Genomic DNA, 21617 nt, shown 5'->3' with positions numbered 1-21617 from the left:
CAAAAATACATCATCAACACAGGACTCGATTTGAGTGTGACTCTGAATATGTCAGTCCGTGGACACAGCTGCCTGTGATTGGCTGATTAGACTCCTGCTCTCTGGTTCCTGTGTTGTTGGCTCAATCTTCAGCTTTACTTACTGTTTCAGCTGCTCTGTCACTCACGGCACAAGCAATTTCAAGCAATGCATTTCAGCTCTCAGCATCAAACCAAATGATATTTTCATCTCTTTTTGCTGTGGACTTATGGTATGCTTACGTGGTTCCATTAGATAGCCTCACCTAAAGGTCTTATCAGCCAGAACAACTGAAAACACCTGTGTGGGTGTGCAGGGTCTTGAAAATGATGAATGGCAAAAATATCTAGCTTTTCTTTGTTTTTGTTGTGGGGTTTAACTGCATTTATATTGACTAGTACTCTGTTGCAAAGCAAGAAGAGCGTTACATGATTAAATACCTAAATAACTGTGAAAATGTCAAAACAAAAGTCCTCCCTGATGTACAAAAGTACTTTAGGTTGTTAAGTTAGTTCAGACTTTCGAGAACTTTCTCCAACATATAATTGGTATACATATATCAGACTCCATAAGGGTGTAATGTAATTGTCTGTGACAAAATGCTCAGAGCTGGATTTAGACTGCAGCTGCTCCAGTCAGAAAGAATACCACCTGGCATGATTATGTTGCATGGCAACATTAGATGACTGTTCTGTACAACACATTTTTTCGAAGCATTAGCAAATTCCTGAAGATTGCTGCCTCCAATGACAAAAGATTACAAAAAAATGCAACCTGGAATCAACCAACCCATCTCCCCTCTATAAGCAGGCAGACTACTTTGCGTACAAATGACAAGCAAAAAGCAAGAAAGGCGTTCTTATGGATGCAAAATGACTCACAAATTGTTGTATCATTCACACACCAAATTTACCACTTTCATCTCAGAAAATGTCAAGAGTTTTTTTCTTGTAGATTTATGACTTTAATCTTGCAAATTCTGAGTTTTTTCCTCAGAACATTCCCCCTACCCCAGCTCCATAATTAATATTTTCTTTTACCCTTCAATGAGCCTCCTGTGGCATCGTAGGATAGCACCTCACAATGAATTGGATTGTTTTCTGAACAACAGGGTTGCCTGTGTCTCAATGATTCCTTTGGGTGGTGTTTGATGGCCCAGTTGAACAATTTGGTTTTATTATGAAAAGACATTCAAAACTCCAAGGCAGAACCTAATGGTGGAAATTTAATAATGCAAGTTCAGTTACTGTGAATGAATTTGAATAAAGCTTCAATACACTTCTACAACAAAAAGCAACAAAAGGGAACTGACATAGCAATGATTATCTCGGTAAAGCTTCTGTGTATTGACTATTTGCTTTTGGTGGCAGATTCTATAACTTCTAGCTCCATGTCACTGGTGAGTTTGATTTTCTATTGATTTTTCTATTTGTTGATGTGTGTGTTCCCACAGTCACATAATGGGGACTCACCCCCTATCTGGGGATAAACATTAGGCCCCCACAAGGTCATCACACGGGGGAATAAATGCAGTACGTCAATGGCTTCTTGCAATCTTCCCAGGTTGATATAGAGACCACCTCGCCACTTAAACACACGGATCAGCAAGTGCAGGTCAGTGGGGATCCTCTGATGTTGGTGGCATTACTGTTCCTCCTACACTGATGTACCACTTACTACTATGTGTGTGTGTGTGTGTGTGTGTGTGTGTGTGTGTGTGTGTGTGTGTGTGTGTGTGTGTGTGTGTGTGTGTGTGTGTGTGTGTGTGTGTGTGTGTGTGTGTGAAGGCGAGATACCGTGAGAGAGAGAGGGGAGAAAACAGTACATTAGAGTGGACCTGGGTTGAATTAACAAGGCATCAGGGGAGTTTGTGTGTGATAGAGGGGGGAGTGTGTTTTTGTGCTCGGTTCTCGCAACCAGAGTGCACCCAGGAGGAAGTGAAGTTCACATTCTGTTGCTCCTTATAACCGACTGAGTTCCCAGGGACATTGCTTCAGGTTAGGTTGAGGACAAAGGTTTGATTTAGGAATACAATTCTGATGTATAGTCTGTATAAACCTTTTGCTGTTTCATTCCTTAATGGATTAGAATTTTAAATACTACTGGAAAACCAAACACTTCTAGACAAACAGGTGTGTTTTTTAATGGTACACCACTCATGTGTATGATATTCAGCATAAACTATATGAAGCCTTTGACACTTTACATGACATTGTGAGCTCAGAAGAGTTCTTAGAAAGAGGCAAATTCACTCTCTTATGATTGTTTTATGGTAGAGCGTACTGTTGAATACTCTCTTTTGCAGGTGGACCCAAATGAAAATAGATACCACGCATGTGTTGAATGTTTTTGAGTTTGGCATAAGTGATGAAGTATATAGAGCGGCCATTATTGGAAGTTATGTAAGATAATAATAAGTACACAAGAGTCCATTAAGGGCTGGTGGGTCAAATAAACACAGGACTCTCACCCAGGAGACCCCTGTTTGTGTTCCACATGAAAGTCAACTATGACTTTACAATGGTTACGTTATTGTGTTTGTTATTTGAACACAAACCTTGATCTTTTTTCTTTCCTGAACCTAGTAGTTTTGTTGCCTAAACATAACCAATCGTTTCACAACTTTAACCCCCTGGATTTATGTGCTTCTACAAGCTATGTGGCTGATATGCAAAGTGTTTATGAAACATATTTTTGGTTCAGAAACATCGACATTCAGCGTATCCCCTCTTTTGCTGAAACGTAAAATGCCCCAAAACAATTGTGGCGACTTTCACTATTTAAGAGCAGACATCCTCCAAACTGTATAAATAACTCTTTGACGAGAGTTATTATGTCTGTCAAAGTGTCTCGTAAGAAATAAATAACAACAACAAATTGCATAAATATCTTGTATTTGCATTTAAAGCACTATAACTGTCCAATAAGATTGATCAGAACACATAATGCAAATCAAACAAAGTCTTATTGGTAATGCGATACTGCAGAAATTGCTTTTACAAAAAAATCACTTAATGTGAGTTACTATTGATCTCCGCTCCTGATCAATAGGCATCTCAGAGGCTGATGGAGGGCACACATGGAGGCTAATGGGTGGATGCAAATTACCTCTGCTTTGGCCGATAGCCACCCTGGGAGAGAAACCTGCAGCAACGACAGTACTGTAGATTGACAGTTGAACGAGTAGTGATGAATGGAGAGCAGCTACTGAATCATGCATGTATTTTTATGGAGCCCTGTATTCAAATAGTTATATCAAATAGTTAATAGAAGCATTCAATCGGCCCAGATTGAGCTCCACATAGATCCTGTTACTGTATCTGAAGCTTTCAGCCACATGTCCATAAAGCTTCATTTTACATACTCTCTCTTAGTGCATTTGAAATAAACCGCAATCTGATATGGAGTTTTAATTGTCCAGAGATAAGGAAAGCAAGAGTCAAAGTCGTACGCAAACCTTGAATTCTCCAAAAGATAATTCAAAGCTGAAAGATAAACAAAGAAGAAATAAACAAAGAAAAAGTATGGAAGCTGTTTGTTCAAAATAATAAGAAGGGGTCACTTTGAAGTTCAAGGACTTCCAGAAATCCTGTAAGGTGACAACAGCAGGACATGCACAATGTGCTCATGCCCAGCTGGTCTGTGATGATTTGTGTGAAAAACACCTAAAGGGACGAGAGAGAGGAAGAAAAAGGCTTTGCATCGGTGAAACCAGCTCTTCTCTGGACGGGAAATATTAAAACGTTTCATCTAATAGATTGCTCTTAAATGTTAACTTTGCTATTTGTCTTGCGGTAACACGACACCCTTGCAAGATTTCAGAATAAGACTTCTCCTTAAGTGCGACTACTTCCATACTGTCAGACACGTAATAACAATCGGAGCCTGTCAGAGGCAAAAACAAGCACTTTTAGTGGAAGTTAATGGCAGCTCCAGCTTACACCAATGGAATACATTAAAGACGTGAGAGCTACAGCGCTCTCGCTCAATAATGGACCAATTTTAGGAATTGTTATCTTTATAAGTCAGTTAGACACAAAAACATGGAAATAGGGTCCAGATTGAAAATTGGCACTTCACCTCCTTACAATTGAAGTGAAGATTTAAATACGTTTATGACTGCGATCTGATGTGCAGCAATTTCCACTTATGTCCAAACCACACGCCGGAGTTAACCTCATCCCTCCTCTGCTGCAGTCCTGCTTTTTCATAAGAAAACGAATGAAAATCTTGTCCAGTACTGCTTTAAACTGACAAGCATGGTACAAAATAGCTCCATGAATGTATTACTCTTGCCGTTGCTTACATTATTTAATGCTGGCAGGGATTTCAGTGAGCTCATCCTCATGTATGTGCAGTTGCACACGTAATACCACACACAAAAAAATGCTTGAATCAACGAAACTTTATCTCCGCCTGAGCCACAGCATTTGGGGAAAATACCTTGGTGGGGAGATTGAGGAAGCCTAATTACCTGAGCTTGGCAACGCTGTTCAACCTTGTTGTTGCCGATATTCCTCAAATGAAGCGAACGGGTGAGATAAAACGACAGCAGGGATTAAAATTCTCAACATGCGGCCTAATCCCAGGAAACATATCAAGTCTCTGTTATACAGCTGAATAGTGAAGGGCCTCAAGTTGGCACCATTTTACACAGAAATCATGCAAACCAAAGAACGTCAGTGAATGCTGAATGGGAGGCTAAATGAGATACAGCTTTAAGGGTGTAGGATGAGAAATTTTAGCGCAACCAGCTTTGCATAAATTTGCAGAACACATCATCTATCAGGGTACAGAGAAATTCCGTAATATGTTTGGTGTCACTGAAAAGATCAGCAGGTCAAAGCTCCCTTCAAGCAGGATTCATATTAGAGAGAATGTTATGAGCTGGGAAGAAAAGAGGGCACAAATGGCATTATGGACTAAAACCAGCTCAAAATCATATTATGTCCGCCGGGGGTTCAAGCTCAGTGAGTGGAGCAACAGTATCCAGAATGTATCCCTCTCCATCTACAGGTTGACCATTTGTTTCTATTAATGGTCTGCACTCTGAACAAGTGGATACAGAATATAAATGTACAATATGTGACAGTGTCATACAGTATGGATGAGTCTGTCTCTGCAAGCTCTCAAATCTGGAGCTTGATTTAAGAGTGCAGGAGGACATTTAAAGGGACTGATGCCAAAGAAACAGAATAGGAGAAGAACAGCCCACATCCTTCAAACTCTTTAAGCAGTCATCATGATATATAAAACAGCCAATAAGCATAAAGTCATAGATTAGCAAAAGAAATAAGAGGATGATGTGTCCAGTACTATGCAAGATTAGCCATGGACAGACAGACAGAAAGATGCACACATGCACGAACACACACACATACACGACCAAACACATAATCTCGAGATTATGTGTTTGGTCGTGTACGTGTGTGTGTTCGTGCATGTGTGAGATAATAAAGCAGCCTTTAAAAGATCGCAATTTGGCACGGCTGTAAAACAGAAGTGTGTTCGCACTTTTCTAAATAAATTATGTCCAAAACTCAGTCAATGAAACTACTTGGTTAGGTTTACGAAAAGATCGTGGAATACTTGGTTAGGTTTAGGCAACAAAACCACTTATTTGTTTTAGGCAAAGATCATCGTTTGTGTTTGAATAACAGTAACATGACAAAAAAGTCCACAGTGACTTCTCGTTTCAGACTGGAAACGGACAGCGGTCTCCTGGTTGGAAGAAGCAAACGTTTGTTGGATCCATCCGTCTACCCTTTCTACTTCCTTGTTCACGACTACCTGAATAACACACGAAATAATTGTGTGGGTTATCTTCAAATTACGACGCATAGATTTAGCTACGAATGTTGGATGAGACCGGGCTGCACCCACAGGGGATGTCTTGACCACAACGGAACGCTTCCACGCTTCCACATTTTTTCCACCACAGGTCACATCAGAGGTGAAGCATCATCCCAGGTATCAGGAGGAGGTGCCTCTTTTCTTCATTTTACCCCTGCCCGTTACACCGCCTGTGCACACCCCTGATATGCCCTGACTTCTAGAAGAACATCATAATATAATGAGTCAAATATAATAATAATAATAATAATCCATCCATCCATTTTCCGTAACCTGCTTATCCAGTTAAGGGTCGCAGGGGTGCTGGAGCTGATCTCAGCTGTCAATGGGTGAAGGCAGGGTTCACCTGGACAGGTCTCCAGTCTGTCGCAGGGCTGACATATAGAGACAGACAACCACTCACACTCACATCCACACCTACGGGCAATTTAGAGTCTTCAATGCACCTAAGCTGCATGTCTTTGGACTGTGGGAGGAAGCCGGAGAACCCGGAGAGAACCCACGCTGACACGGGGAGAACATGCAAACTCCACACAGAAGGTTGTCCAGCCCGGGAATTGAACCCGGGCCCCTCTTGCTGTGAGGCGACAGTGCTACACCACCGTGCAGCCCTAATAATAATAATAATAATAACTTTATTTATACAGCACCTTTTAAAAACAACGTTTACAAAGTGCTTCGACAGACAAGCCAGCAAAAACAGTGCAACAGAAGAAGCATTAAGAACAATGGTTAGGATATGAAATATGATCATCATCATGGCATAGGAAAGAGCACACAGTGGAACTCCCTATAGAGCAACATCATGGGAGGAACCCCACAGGATATGATAGCTGTTTCACCACACACAGCGTCGTGTGCGGGCAAACAAAGACATCCAGCCTCAACGTATCACCCCATCCCCATCACATCCCCATCACATCCCCACCACCGTGTTCAGGGGGAAGCCGAGTCCCTCTCCCCGTGCAGAGGCTGAATAATTGATCTCTCTTTATCTGTCAGGAGGACGCTAGTGGGACGTTCCTCTCTCTCTCTCCATCCATCCCTCCATCCCTCCATGTGATTCACAGTGTGAACGGCTGCTCCACCACCACCACCACCCCCTCCTCCTCCTCCTCCTCTACTCCTCCTCCTTCTCTCTACGTGTGAGTGTGCAGGAGGAGGCACCAAAGGACGTCCCTTTTCTTTTTCTTTTTTTTCCTTCTTCCTCAAGCCCTGGGAGCCGGAGATGCGAGGGACGAGCACTTAGATCCGCCTTCACTGCTGCTGTGTGCTGTGTGCTGCTGTGTGCTGCCGGATAACTTCACTGCAGCCGAAGCTCTCTGCTCTGTGCCCGTTTGGTGTGAGGTGTGTGTGGGGAGGATTTCATCCAGGAGGTAAAGCGACGCTTTGACGCGTTTCTGCGGGTTCGGGGGAGCTGTCCACTCCCCGGTGGTGCTGAAAGCAGGCAGGCAGACAATAGATACTCATGCACTTGATGAGTATCTATTGTCTCAGCGTGCACGCCAATGCACAGCCAGGTGGAGCATATTAGTGATGCATGTTCACCTCATAGGTGTAGATGCAGACGTGCACGCTTCAATTAATGAATTAACGCACCGCAAGAGAAGCGTGTTTGATGCCGGAGTGGGATGGATGTGTCCGAATCTGCCTCCCAATGGAGGGATGGAAAGTTTTACCACATGATCAGGAACAAAAGGTGGTTTAGTGCATGACAACAGGCTGAGAGGACTTGCACCGGTGCACTTTGTCAAAACTCGCTGTGCTGCTGGTAGTGGTGGTTGTTACTGACACAGCTGTCCGGGATTCTTCACATTTCTTCACATTTGGGAGGAAATGATGAGCCATAGCTGCTGAATATATATATATTATATATTTTTCTCCAGTGTGTTCCGTTGTGCTCAGGTTGGGTTTGAACCATTGACCTTGGTGTCCTTGAAGAAACGTGCAGAACTCTCAAATACAGATTCTAGAAGTCTACATGCATATTTTATAGTTTGACTGTAAAGGCAGCTCAGTGTAAAGTCTTTTCAGAAATGAGTTCCACTATATTCTTTTAATATTTAATGTGGAGCGAGTCTGTAGTAGTGTGAAGGGAGTTCATAGTGACCTCCTTATCCTACGCAATGGCATACTATGTGTTGCATTGTTCATTCATACGTTTTAGGGTTATGAAGTTTAGGATTATTGATTTATTCAAAGATATATTCTATGTTTGTTTTGCTGCAGATCTGGCCACAAAGGACTTCTACTTCTGTCAAAATTGAATGTGACATTGCTCGGACAAGAAAGGCAGGGAATTAAAAGCCATCATCATGAATTTCGTTATGAAACAAGCGTTGGGAGGTAAGATCAACCTTTTTTTTTTGTCACTGTTGCGCCCCAGAGTGTGAATGTATATTACGCTTCTGTGTGTGTGTGTGTGTGTGTGTGTGTGTGTGTGTGTGTGTGTGTGTGTGTGTGTGTGTGTGTGTGTGTGTGTGCTTCGGTGGCTCCTGGAGGGTTTTATTTCCCTCCAAACTTATGTCACACTTTTTTGATGTTCAATGCATTCCCAATTTTGCGTCACTGATGCATACATTCACACATCATCGTTGTCTTCAGTCTCAGACAGCTGCAGTTGGTTTTATTTTATTTATTTTTTTCTTGTCTCCCTTTCTTTGTTTTCCTTCTTCCTCCACATCTGCTTGCTTGCTGCACACATGGCGTACAGTGGCTGGCCCCTGGGGCGCACTGAGTACAGCTTACTGTAACAGGCTGGTGATTTGTAACGTCGACTGAGCCGCTGTGGCCAAAAGGGCATTTCATGTTCCAGGGAGGGCAACCTGCTTTACCATGAGGTGTTAAAGCGGGTCTTTGCGGTGGCTCGGTGACAGTCTTACCATTAGTGGAGCCTCTTGAAGCTGCAGCGACTCTTATCTCGAACATGCTGCGTACACATTTTCCCACCTGATGGGGAAAAAATGATAATCAAGGCAGAATCTAATCTCCAATAATTTCATTCCAGCATGCAGGAATGTGAACGATTTTCTAATTGCTTGTGCTGCAACGACTCCCCAGACATGAGATTAACATAACAGTGTAATGAATTTTGAGGGAGTGTGGACTTGTTATTATGTATGACTATGCAGATGGTGCAGGGGAAGGTTAAAGGGCCTCAGTGGTTTCCACCCAGCAGAGAGAGAAAGTAGAAATCCAAACCTGGTCTGTTGTTGTTGGTGCGCTCAGGAGATGCTCTGACGTATCTGCACTGAAAATCATTAATGGTCCGAGAACATCTGGTCTGATTAAACAGCCCATTAAAACCCCTGAAACGTAGTTTATTTTTATTTTGAGTGTTTCATTAAAACAATACAAATTCATAACTAAACAAATAACAATAAAAGTTCAAAGTTAAAAAAACACCCTAGAGTATTATTTGCTTTTTCATCACTTAAAGATCACATCCTCGGTTAAATTGTGCACCTATTCAACAATTTATGCAAAAAATTATAAAAAAAAGTATTTCTATTTTTCACATCAAAATCCAATCATCATTTCTTCCTGTAAAAAAAACAACTTTTGTTTACATATGCTAGTAACAAACAATTTCTTCCAATCATATCAGACCATCATCCTCTGTAGTTCTGTATCGCATTGTAAGCCCGCCCACTTCTTCAGCAGACTTTAACCATACACCTCTCAAACGTCTTGCTCACTGAGACTTTAAGAGTTTAACAGTCCAATAATTGGATTGATCAGATTTGATTGACATTGACCAAGCAAGAGAAAAACCTTTCAACCTTCCATCACACTCAAATGTCGCCCAATTCTGATTCGTGCATGGACAAATTTGATGTCAGTTGTTTCCAAGTGTGCTGGGAAATTACTTTTTAACATCATAATGTGGTTGGATTAAGCTGGATGATTTTGTCATGTTTTCAGTTGGGTAGTTGGTTCTCCTTATTTCAGTGATACCACAACGCTCTTGCAGTGTGCTACTTCCTGTTTACATTTTCACAGGACAAGATATAGGTCTGATTTCTCCTCTTCAGTTCGTCCATAGAGGGCTTTCTGATTGGCTCAAAGGTTATAAAGTTCCACCTGGTACCCTTTTAGAGGGCTCTACCTTGAACTCAACAAAAAGGGGTATAACTAGGACCAAAGATCTGTAAAAGGTTCTTCAGAGAACCCTTGCCTGGTGTAATGTTTCCACCCAGAACCCTATTTGGTGGATCTACTAGGAACCTTTGCCCCCTCTAAAAGTGCTGACAAAAAGCCACCCATTGGGTTCTACTGAGATCTTTTTGGTATTTCAAAGGTTCCATCTCGGACCCACCCTTTTATATTTCAAGGGTGTTACCTAGAACCCACCCTTTGGGTTCTACTGAGAACACTTTCATATTGCAATGTTTTTTATCTAAAACCCACCAAGGGGGTTAAACCTGGAACACTTTCATATTGCCAGGGTTTCATCTAGAACCCACCCTTTCATATTGTAAGGGTTTCATCTAGAACCCATCCAGGAGCTCTGCTGGCTCTGGGCATTTTATGCACACTTGATATTCATTGAATTGGATTACACAACAGGTTTGCCAATATATTTTTATATATACAGAAATGAATTGAAACAAGTAGTAACCAGACCTGGTGGGGAAAATATATAAAAAATATAACATTTGTATTGCCTGTATTTTAAAAAGGTCAGCTAAAGTGTCTACGTGATTCGTCTACTGATTTGCTCTGTTGCTTTAAGGATGAGGGTGTCTGTGGCTGTGTTGTGTTTTTCCATGTCAGGTACACACAGTGTTTTACTGTTGGTGTGTGTGTGTGTGTGTGTGTGTGTAGGTGTGTGTTTGTGTGTTTCACTGCTGGTGTGTGTGTGCTAGTGCAGGTGCTCACCAACAGGCTCCTCAATAGAGACGAGTCAAATCCGCTGAACTGTGCATAAAAGAAATTTCACACATGAGGAAAACCCGGCAGTTTATGCCTTGGCCTTCACCTTAAGCGGGGTATTTCTTTCCGTCTTGGGGAGGAAGAATTTTTGTTTTCTTCTTCAGGAGTAATGAGTTTTTAGTGCGCAGTGGATTAGCTGTGGGTTATTATCTCACTTCTCTCTCTCTCTGAGTGCTCCGAGGCGATACTCACACTCCATCTGCTCCCATCTAGTCCCTGATTTGTATTCTCTCTGTTTTATACAGTGAAGACCAAGGTTGTCTAAAACCGTACCAAGGAAGTGCCATTGTAGATCAGAAATTACAGATCAGAACGGCCCAAAGTTGTTCATGTTAATGAACTCCAGAAGATGAATGGCTCATCTGAGGAGAGCATCACCAGTCTGTACCGGGATGGTAGAAAAGACCATGCTGGTTATTCAACCGTATTGACTTGATTTAAGTGTAACTGCACCCAGGAAAAAAAACATTTGTTTGCCTTGCTGACTTGTGGTGAGCGCTCGCTTTTTCCATACTCAGAAGTATAGCAAACCAAATATGATAATGGGTGTGGTTAAACAAGCATTTTAAAATCAAACGTTTTCTTCAAAATCAATGTAACTCGTAAGGAATCGCTCGGTCAAAGGTCTTAGTACGTCTGCGCTACATTTTGAATTCAACTTGGAAAATTTGAAATTTGAAACAATTACCTTCCATTCAGCTGTTGGATTCTATTGATTTAATTAAGTTGCAAATAATATAGTATGCATGTACTGAGCAGAAACTGACACACCGTCCTTGAAAAATAAAGAAAATGACACTACAGGGGTACCTAGATGACATAGATCAACGTGTCCTCAACAGTTCATCTGTCCGTATGCAATTAAAACTACTTGGTCGGGTTTGGAAAAGATCTTCTAATACTTAGTTAGGTTTAGGCAACAAAACAACAACACTTAATTAGGTTTAAGAATACGTCTTCTTTTGTAAATACAACTATGGAAATGCCGTAACTAATTACGGAAGTTACGTGACAAAAACATCAACGGTGACTTCTCGTGGATGAAAGATCGCCGTTTGTTGGACCCAACCACCTCATCCCCCCACCTGCCCTGTGTGTGCTTCAGCAGGCTTTATGCTTCCTGGCTAGCAGCTAGCGACCTGAGACAACATCCACCTGTTACTCAAAGCAGCCACACCCTTAACTAACCCTTACTTTAAACCTTAATATAATCTAAACGTGTGATTTGTATGAAAATCTTAAATTGTCGTGAATGCGGACATTAGCTCATAGACCAAAAACGTTTTGTACCAGGATTTTAATTTTCAGCTGTGGCCTATAACGTTACATAATGATTTATAATAATAACGTTTCCTTATAATTTAATGCAGTCATGCTTGGTGCATTCTGTTTTGGCATCTTATTGTAATCTCTTCATTAATATCACTAGTCATTTAGTCAAGTTTATGATACGGAAAATGAAAAAAATACCTGTCTGGCCCTTTTAATCTGTTGTTAAAATGATAAAACCGCATGCAACCACATGAAGGACTGATGGAGTCCCTGATCAACAGTTTTATAGAACTGGCAGTAGGGAGAAAAGTAAGAACGAATGAGGAATTGATTCAGTCTGCAGGGCAGTCAAAGTAATGTGTGTGTGTGTTTGTGTGTGTTTGTCAGTGTGTGTGTGTGTGTGTGTGTGTGTGTGTGTGTGTTGTCAGTGTGTGTGTGTGTGTTTGTCAGTGTGTGTGTAGGGCTCCTATTGCAAGAACAGTAAACCATGCAGGGGGAGAGGGGAGGATTTTTCGCGGATGATATCATCAGAAATGCTCGTAAATAGCAGTCGGCTCTCGAAGCTGCGACTCCAGCTCCTCAATCCTCCACCTTCTTCTTCCTCCTCCTCCTCCTCTGGCATCTCTGCCCTCAGCCTCGGTGGACGAGGAGGAGGAGAATGAGGTGTAGGAGGAGATGAGAAGTGACAAATTGATCTTTAAAACTGCGTGTTATATCATCAGCGGCTGGCGGCAGAGGGTGTAAAGTCGCGCTGCACTCTGGACCGGCAGAAACTGTAATCTCCGTTTAATGGGAGATGTTTTCTGTCCTCTACGGCCTCTGAGTTTCTCCCCTTCTCATATTTCCTCCCCTACTTCTATGACTCTTTAATTCATCGTTCTATTCTCAACTCCCTTTCTCCCCCGACCTTCATCATCTTCAGTCACATTTCTTTATTCCGGCCTCTTTTCTCACCTCTCTCTCTCTTCCTCATCTCTCCCCTCCCTCCCGTCACAGCTCCCTAACCCTCTGTACTTTTACTCCATCACACTCTATATCCCCTCTTTGCTTTTCCATCAGTCAATTTAGATTTCTGTCTCTTTCTTTCCTCTCTTTCTCTTTCGGCGATTACAGTAAATCTAAAGGGCGAGGCCAGGAAACCACAATCAGGCAGCCTCAGGGGAAACTGGGATGTGTGTTTGTGATTCAGTATGTGTGTGTATATGTGTGTGTGTGTATATGTGTGTGTGTGTATATGTGATTCAGTGTTTGCTTGTGCGTGGCAACAGAGAGAGGCAAAGTGTGTGACAAACAGACAGAGAGACTGGGTGGACCTTGGTAGTCAGTTATAGCTGTCATTAGATGATAAAGTAACTGTGTGTGTGTGTGTGTGTGTGTGTGTGTGTGTGTGTGTGTGTGTGTGTGTGTGTGTGTGTGTGTGTGTGTGTGTGTGTGTGTGATACCTATGAAGCTATCTTTGTGAGGACCACTGTGATAGACCTTCAGAGTGAGGACATTTTTGGAAAGTGAGGACATTTTGGTTGGTCCCCACTTTGGGACAGATATTAAAAGGCCTTTTCAAGGGTTCAGAATATGCAGCATCTCTGGTGCTGAAAAATGAATCCAATGTTAAAGTGCCAAAACTGCAGTTCCTCAAATGCCCACTTGAGGCTGGCTCCTAAAATCCCCTTAGACCCCCATTTGAAAATGCCAAACTTTACAGTAGAATAAACATGTTTACAGTCTGGTACAAAAAAAACAACATATGAATCACTTTAAGTGACAAGTGGGTACTGTTTTAGGTCGCTAATTGCTAGCTGTCTGCTCTACTGCGTCACCTAGGCAGTACAGACAGGGCAGCCTGCAGTAGAGCCACATGTACACATTCTCTAAGAAGACAAACTTCTGTGAGTCAACAGAAAATAACACTGGACAATAACAGCAGTTGTCCTGTGCTGCAGAGCATTTGTTCAGGATGCATACACAGATATACACACTAAGTATATATACTTTATTTATTAAGGAAGTCACAGAAGTGAGACCTGAGAATCGTGAAAAGAAAATAATACATAAAAAAAAGAAATGATAGTGACATAGACATACACTAGTACAATAGCAAATATTTAAATATATATACATAGACAACAGCATAGCAAATTATGAATAAAGGCTTTCTGAAATATACTTGGCATAGGTATAAAAAAGGAGATAAAATTACAAGCATAATATGTAGAACCTTTGAAGGACTAAAACAACAGAAAAGTCAGTGCTGTCAATCAATTTCAGATTTGAATTCCTGTTCTTATCTATGATGGTTACATTTCATGTGCAAATGTGTCTTACTTTAATAGGAAAATCACACATTCGAGAATCTTTTAAAAGATGGGCCATGGTCTTCGGGTATCTCTACCTTTGTTCGAGAATATCTTGAGCTAATTGCTTGGATGGATTTCCATAGTATTTTGTGAAAAGACAGAATGGATAGATGGAATTAATATGGTTTTGGGATCATATTACCCATAACTATGGAATAAAAAGAGACGAGGCTTGCATTTCAAAGACTTTCGGTGTTTGTAGTGTCAGGAAATACTTTCCAGTGATGGCATGAATAGTATAAACCCTCTCTAAATGCCCCCTGCTGACTACATTTACACATATACAGCTAGTGTAACTGTGAAAATGTAATAAATATGCAGTATACTGTATGAGGCTGCGCTCTGGTTGTGTGGTCACATATGACATAAAACATAATTATCATAAAGGATTAATTGGAATTAGCTGAAGAACCCTCGAGGATTCATGGCTATATGGAGATTTTTAACTCATGTGTGACCTTACAAACCATGGAAGGTACATGGGCTGTTATTTGTTTTCTTGTTCAAAGAGAGAAATAGAGACATATTTGTATTTTTTTGTACATTGTCTGGATTTCTTTTGTGTTTTTAAATTGGTCTCTTTTTAATACTGATGTGGATATTTACCACATAATGTACATCCCCTCCCTGTTAAGATGTACTTAAACAAACCTACATTTGCAAATCAATGGCTTTTACATTCCCTCTTCTGCATGTCTCTCTCTTCGTTTCTTTCCTCTCCTCCTCTCTGCCCTCTATCCGCCTTGCTCTGTCCTTTCTGTGCTAATCAGGCTGACATGTACTGTGTCTTTATGGGCTTTATAAAGAGCTGTGGGACAGAATCATACACACACAGCCTTTGTGCCGTTGATTGTAAAAACGAAAATATATATTTTTTCTTCGTTAAGCTTTGATTTAAACAATGGAAACGTGTCCACATGAAGCTGAAAAAGCAGTTGCTGTCCTCATCAGTGTGATTGTAATATTACAAAATGTTATTAATGTCCAACATAGAGAACAGAGAGTTTTTTTATCTAAAATATTTCTTAACTTTTCAACAATTTTCAAAAAAATGCTCTTTGTGAAATATATATTTGAATCAGACCGCCAACATACGTGTCACACCTTACAAGAGTTTAAACGCAAGCTTAGATAACATGACATGCTTTTATATAACATATGCTTGCTGCTGGATTTCATATAAAACCTTTGTGCATGGGTGGGCAGTCTCTGTGAGCAATTCAAATAAGTTCCTCCACACTTAACTGGCTTTCAGTTGACTTGGCATATAAGAATAATGTTGTATGGCGGATATCAGCCTTTTTGTACCCAATTCAGAGAAATGAGCCGAGAAGGGAGGCAATGTAATCCTGATAAATTGATGTGCAGTAATGATATCTGCCCTCTCTAGACACCGTCTCTGCACGGCACAGTGGTTCTATCATTTATGGTGGAGAGCCTTCCTTTGGAAAAAAAAAATACATTACAAAACACAGATTCAAACTCATTTGTGAGCAAAAACCTGACTTCAGCTGCCTTTATATGTTGAACTGTGAGTTATGGACTTTTTATTTTGTCGATTTCTTTATATTCTTAATATTTTCACAAGAAATCTCAAATTTAGTGAAACAGCACTGGATTTTCACTATTCCTGGCAACCATAGATCGTAAACTAGAAGTGGACATAGTTACAGTGACATCATCCATTGGTTTGTGAAGGTCGTTTTGAAGCCTTGAGTTCTGCTTTTTGTCCGTTGCCATCTTGGTTTTTGCAACCAGAAGTGACATAAAAGGGTGAAGCTCAAGTCATTTTTAGGCAACCAAGTTGTTCCAATTAACTTTCCTGAAATTAAAACACACTGTGAAAGGGTTAAAGTTCTGAGATGAAAACATGGACAACTCTTTGACCGGACAACGTCGTGGTAGCAACCAGTCAATCACACGGTAGCCCCGCCCTAAAGCATCCCCTGCTTTATGGTCTGTTTGACTCTAAATGGAGCATCATTTACTAAATGAACATCATGCTGTATTGAAGAAGACTTGAAACTAGAGATTGAGACCATAAACTCATGTTTACAATGTTTACTGAGGGAATAAATCAAGAGAGAAGTAGAGTCATTTTCTCATAGACTTCTATACAACCAGAGGAGTCGCCCCCTGATGGACATTAGAGAGAATGCAGCTTTAAGGGACTTCAGCATTGGTTTCACTTTTTTAGATGCAAGTTTTTAAAAATCAGTTTTTAATCAGCTCAAAATTTAAAAGTTCACATATTTTACATAAAAACAGGCCAGTCAATGGATATGTGGTTCAAAATTTCTTAAAATGTTTATATGGTCTGGTGGAAATCTATTGGCAGGAACGTGGTTATTATCATCTACAGGCATAAACATTTCTGAGCTTCATAATCAAAAAAAAAAGAGCTCATTCCCCAGACACTGTTTCTTCAGAAGGACAGTTTCCTCCACCTGGCTCTACTGAAGGGGCCAATATAAAAAAAGTGTCAGTCTGGAGATGATTGATGTATTGTTATTTAATTTGCCATCATGGTCCAGCAACTCACCCTGAAGGTCTTCACTTCACACTGTGTCTGTCGTGTGTTTTATAATCATGGTGAAGTGACAGTGACTGACCTGAGGGTATTTTTTTAAACTGGAGTTACAGACCACTGTCTTCAGAAGCAGCCGTGTCCAAAATATCTAGTTTGGTAACTTATGAAGGCCCCTGAGGCTTAAGATAGTCAGTACTATTGTCATGAATTGAAAAGGGAAATGTTTCTTTATTTAACTTGGGTTGGTTCTGGGACTGTTTTGGGGCAGACATGCTCTTTTGCAGTAGACATGGGATTTAATCTAAATAGAGAAATCAAAATCTTCTGTTGGCAGCTTCATCTTGTTTACCATAAGTGTGGAATTGACTATTGACCTGTCCTATTCCTATCTTGAAAAATGTCAAAATACATAAGGCCAAAGTTGTGTCAACAAAATTATTAGTACGAATTAGCATCACTGTTGTTAAAATATCTCTAAAATGGAGCCAAACCTGGCCCACATTTCATTGCAGACTTCTACACAACAGACAGCCTGTGTGCAGTGCTGAACTTTTATTTTCTTATATAATAATGACAACTGATTGACGTTCTCCAATGTGTGGGGGTTATCTGCCCTGCAACAGCCTGCCGGGGGCGGGCAATCCAACAACTGCAGAGGGAATCCCCATGTGGCCGACGCAGCTGTCATTCAAATCTTTTCATTTCCAACATGGAACGTCCCTGAAGAGTTTAAACGTGGAAACAGTTGAAAGAACGGGGGAGGAATGAGCAGAAAGGGGCCTTAAATAGCTGAACACATGAAAAGCCAAAATACCAACTCTTTAAATGACATTTCAATTGGGAAGTTTAGTTCATTAGGGTACCTTTAGGTTACATTGTGGTTTCACACAAAAAGGGTTTTACACAAATGTGGTATTTTCTACAACCCACTTGAGGCTAATATTCTTATTTGTGAGCTAATGATGGGATCAGTCTTTATAACATTTACATCTTCAGGTTCTTTGTCAGAGTAACATGTCAGACTGCCTGTTAATCCATGACCTATCCTGCAGTCATAAAAAGCTGATCGGGCAGGAGAACCTGGAGACTTTCTGTATCAGAAATGCCATCAAATATGGCGCCTGAAGGTAGCACTGGTTTCCAATGCACAGTGTGTTTGATTGGCCCATTTTGTTGGCTGATATAATGTAGTCTGATCCTGAATTAATGCAACATTTATGGTTCTGTCCACCTAATATTCACTGTCCTTTTAGCTCTAGTTTGGTCTCAACCAACTCCTATACATATATATATATTTATTTCTTTACTCTTTTTGACAACCATATTGAAGCCATAATAGTATTTCTATATAGACATTCATGCAAGTTTTCAGCCACTGACTTACACTCTAGTTCGGGGGCTAGCTCTGGGGGAAGGGGCTATATTTCTGGATATCCAGGCCAAGAATTCCTCTTTCGTGAGAGAGAGATAAAAGACTGTGGTTCAGAGTTGGGAGATGATGTGTAAGACTGCATTGTTTCACAAGTATAATTTTAAGCTAATTAAAAGCTTAATCATTGTCAGACGATAGACAGTGTGTTGCCAGATTGCATTTTTGCCAATCAGTATCCGTCTATATTACAGAATGCTTCCGAAACCAAAATCTCATCCCATTGTCTACAATTTGAATGCTGAATCTGTACATAGAGATTGGAGAGAACCACTGATAAAACATGCGTTTATTAAATTCAACATCAACCTATGATCCTAACTAGTTTCACATTCATCATTGTCAGAACTAATGCCTCAATAACATAGAGCTTCTGTTTCATATAGTTTTTCCCTGACAACCTTGTTTATACCTTAACCTTGTGCGAACCTGTGATTGATGTCATGTCACTATTAAACTGCCATCGGCATGAAGAATTAACACCCAGTTACAGACACAAACTAAAGCCATATGGCATCCCGCTCAGTCATCCGTGCAGACGAATGAGCCTTTCTGAACCTAAACACACAAACACCATCAGTCCTGTTTCTTCTCGGTGCTAATAACATCTCCAAATGGATTTTTTTTTTCCGGTCCTGGTGGGGAGTCCGGGGAATCAAAACACTTCACCTGCATAGCTGCCGAGCTGAGCGACGCTGAGCTGCGTGAGAGCTGCTGATGCTTGGTACTGATTCACGCTTTGACCTAGAAAGCGGTTAATAGCGCACGCTGAGGCTGCATGACACATAACTACACGCCGTAGTGAGAGGGATGACTGGATAGCACACATTAGCGTTATGGAGCTCCCTCTCTATTGTGTTTGTGTGTGTATGTGTGTGTCTTTACATTGCATGCGTACAGCGCTCAGTGTTCTTTATTCTGCAGGATAGTTCTGCCCTCATTTGGTCTCTTTCACTGCAATTTGCAGTTGTCTCTCCCCGGTGTTATTATTTTATGAACCAAGTTTTTATGGCTTAACTGCCCAATTTCAGATATAATACAAAATATTACAGCTTGTTATGTAACAGTAGACTTTTTAACACCCTGCATACATACATCTGTAAGTATTCTTGACTATAAACTTTGAACATTGTCCTCAGTTGTGTATATAAGGATTTTTGATGGGTTTTTTTAGTTAAAATGAGGTAGGAACATTTTAAAACTCAAAAGTCTTGGACTGTAAACGGTGTTGTATCTTACAGGTTTGTTGGCAGAACACAGACAGCACATACATTTGTGAAATCAATGCCAAGAATCTATAACAACCACCAGCTGGCATCCTTCCAGCCACAACTATAGCCAGCTGGTTGGGATTAAGTGGGGAAGTAGCAAGTACCTGAAAAAGGAAAAGGTTCATAAATGTTTTTTCTTCTCTTTTTTTACAACTTTGGTCTGGTTTCATAGTTTTTTAACTTTTTTCTTATCTGATCTAAACAACATTATTCACCAATTTAATTGCTGAGATCTGAGGACAACAAAGTCCAACGCAACAACAAATGAAATGTTAGTCATAATATCATCAGTAATAATCCCTGTTTTTTGCATCGATAAACTGTGTCCAAAACTTTGTTCTGCTTATTGCTTTTTAATTAAAGGACTCTCTAACTCTCAGAGGTTTCCTATTTCAGCATTCTGCACAAACCCCTGAAAGTTTCACTGAAAACCTTTTTTTGTATTTAATGAGAAGAAATACCAAGCGTGAATGGTCCACAGGGTACGATTTAATATCTGTACTGACTCACATTCTACACCTCTAACTGCAGACATAGCAATGAATCATACCACTTAAAACTATATAGCTACTTCACCTAGTTGGGTACAAATGTAAAAGACAACAGCTCAGCTTACCAAGATGAAGTGGACAGATTTGTCAGATGGTGTGAGGAAGCCACAGGTGGCAACCTCCAGGTCTGTGAAATGAAGCCAATGCGGATGTTCCTTAAACTTGCATTACCTCTAATGGCCAGCAGGGGGCGACTCCTCTGGGTTCAAAAACAAGTCAGATCGTATAGAGGTCTATGAGAAAGTTTCAATGTGTCTAGTTGCTAAAACCTAGTTAGCAATGGCCCAAAAACATTTTTTTCCCATTGACCACCCTCTGTTTATGCTTTATTTATCTATAAACAAATAGTATAACCATCCACATTATTTTCAGAGATAGATGTGACTATCACATAGCTGTTGTTTCACAGTAATGGAGTGTGCTGCTTGCTGTGTATTGTGTGTGGGTGTATAAGTACTTAAACAGAGCGACAACCAGAGTGGTAGCAAATAGAACTTTCGGCCCCAATTCAATATTCCCTCCGATTGTAGAAATTCACAGTCATAAGGGAAACGACAGGGAAGCAAAGGGACAGTCAACAAGAGAGAGAGAGAGAGAGAGAGAGAGAGAGAGAGAGAGAGAGACAAAGAGACGTCAGCAACAACAGTCAGTAACGACAGATGTTACTAAGTGCCTCTGCCTACTAATTTCAGGGAATCAATCATAAATCAATATAAAATATATTTAGCACTCTGACAGTGCTATGTTCTTATGTGAGTGTTCTGATTTATAAACGTATTCTTCAATTTTGAAACAGCAGCCTTATGTAGCTCGTATTTAGCCTTTCTGATCTCCAAGATGCTGCTCCGATGGTCCTGCAAATTTGGATTGGGCAACTGTATCTACATGGCGGTGTACTACAGTGAAAATCTTTGTACAGAAGGCATGTACTTATCTCATTTTTACTAAGACAATTCAAGCATTGATGGAAGTTAATCAGAGTGAACTTATTTGCAAATTTGAAAGCCTTATGACAACAAGCAAAAAGTGGTCGATGTTGAGCCACAATCCTCAAATGTGTCACTCTTTTTGAAGAGCACCTTTATTTTTGGTGTGCAAGCGTTGCGGGACAATGTGCAACAATTTCACATAAAGAAACCTGAGAAATGTAGTATGTATTCTTCCAATTTTGTAAGATGTTTTAAACCGTGATAGTTTGAATTAGTATGCAGTCAGGCAAAGGGTTGACTTTGCACGAGTACACAGATGGAGGGCAGACAAAAGAAGAACAGGACAGCAGGTCAGTCAAGCCAGCAGCATCCGGAACTTTCTTCAGGGGTCAGCAGCTGTACACTTGACGCACATACACACACATATTGGCAGTTGCAGGGCTGTCTGAACTCAGGGCTGCAGGAATCAGTGACG

The sequence above is a fragment of the Anoplopoma fimbria genome, chromosome 4, assembly GCF_027596085.1.
Source record: "Anoplopoma fimbria isolate UVic2021 breed Golden Eagle Sablefish chromosome 4, Afim_UVic_2022, whole genome shotgun sequence".
Lineage (NCBI taxonomy): Eukaryota > Metazoa > Chordata > Actinopteri > Perciformes > Anoplopomatidae > Anoplopoma > Anoplopoma fimbria.
This window is presented reverse-complemented; position numbering follows the sequence as displayed.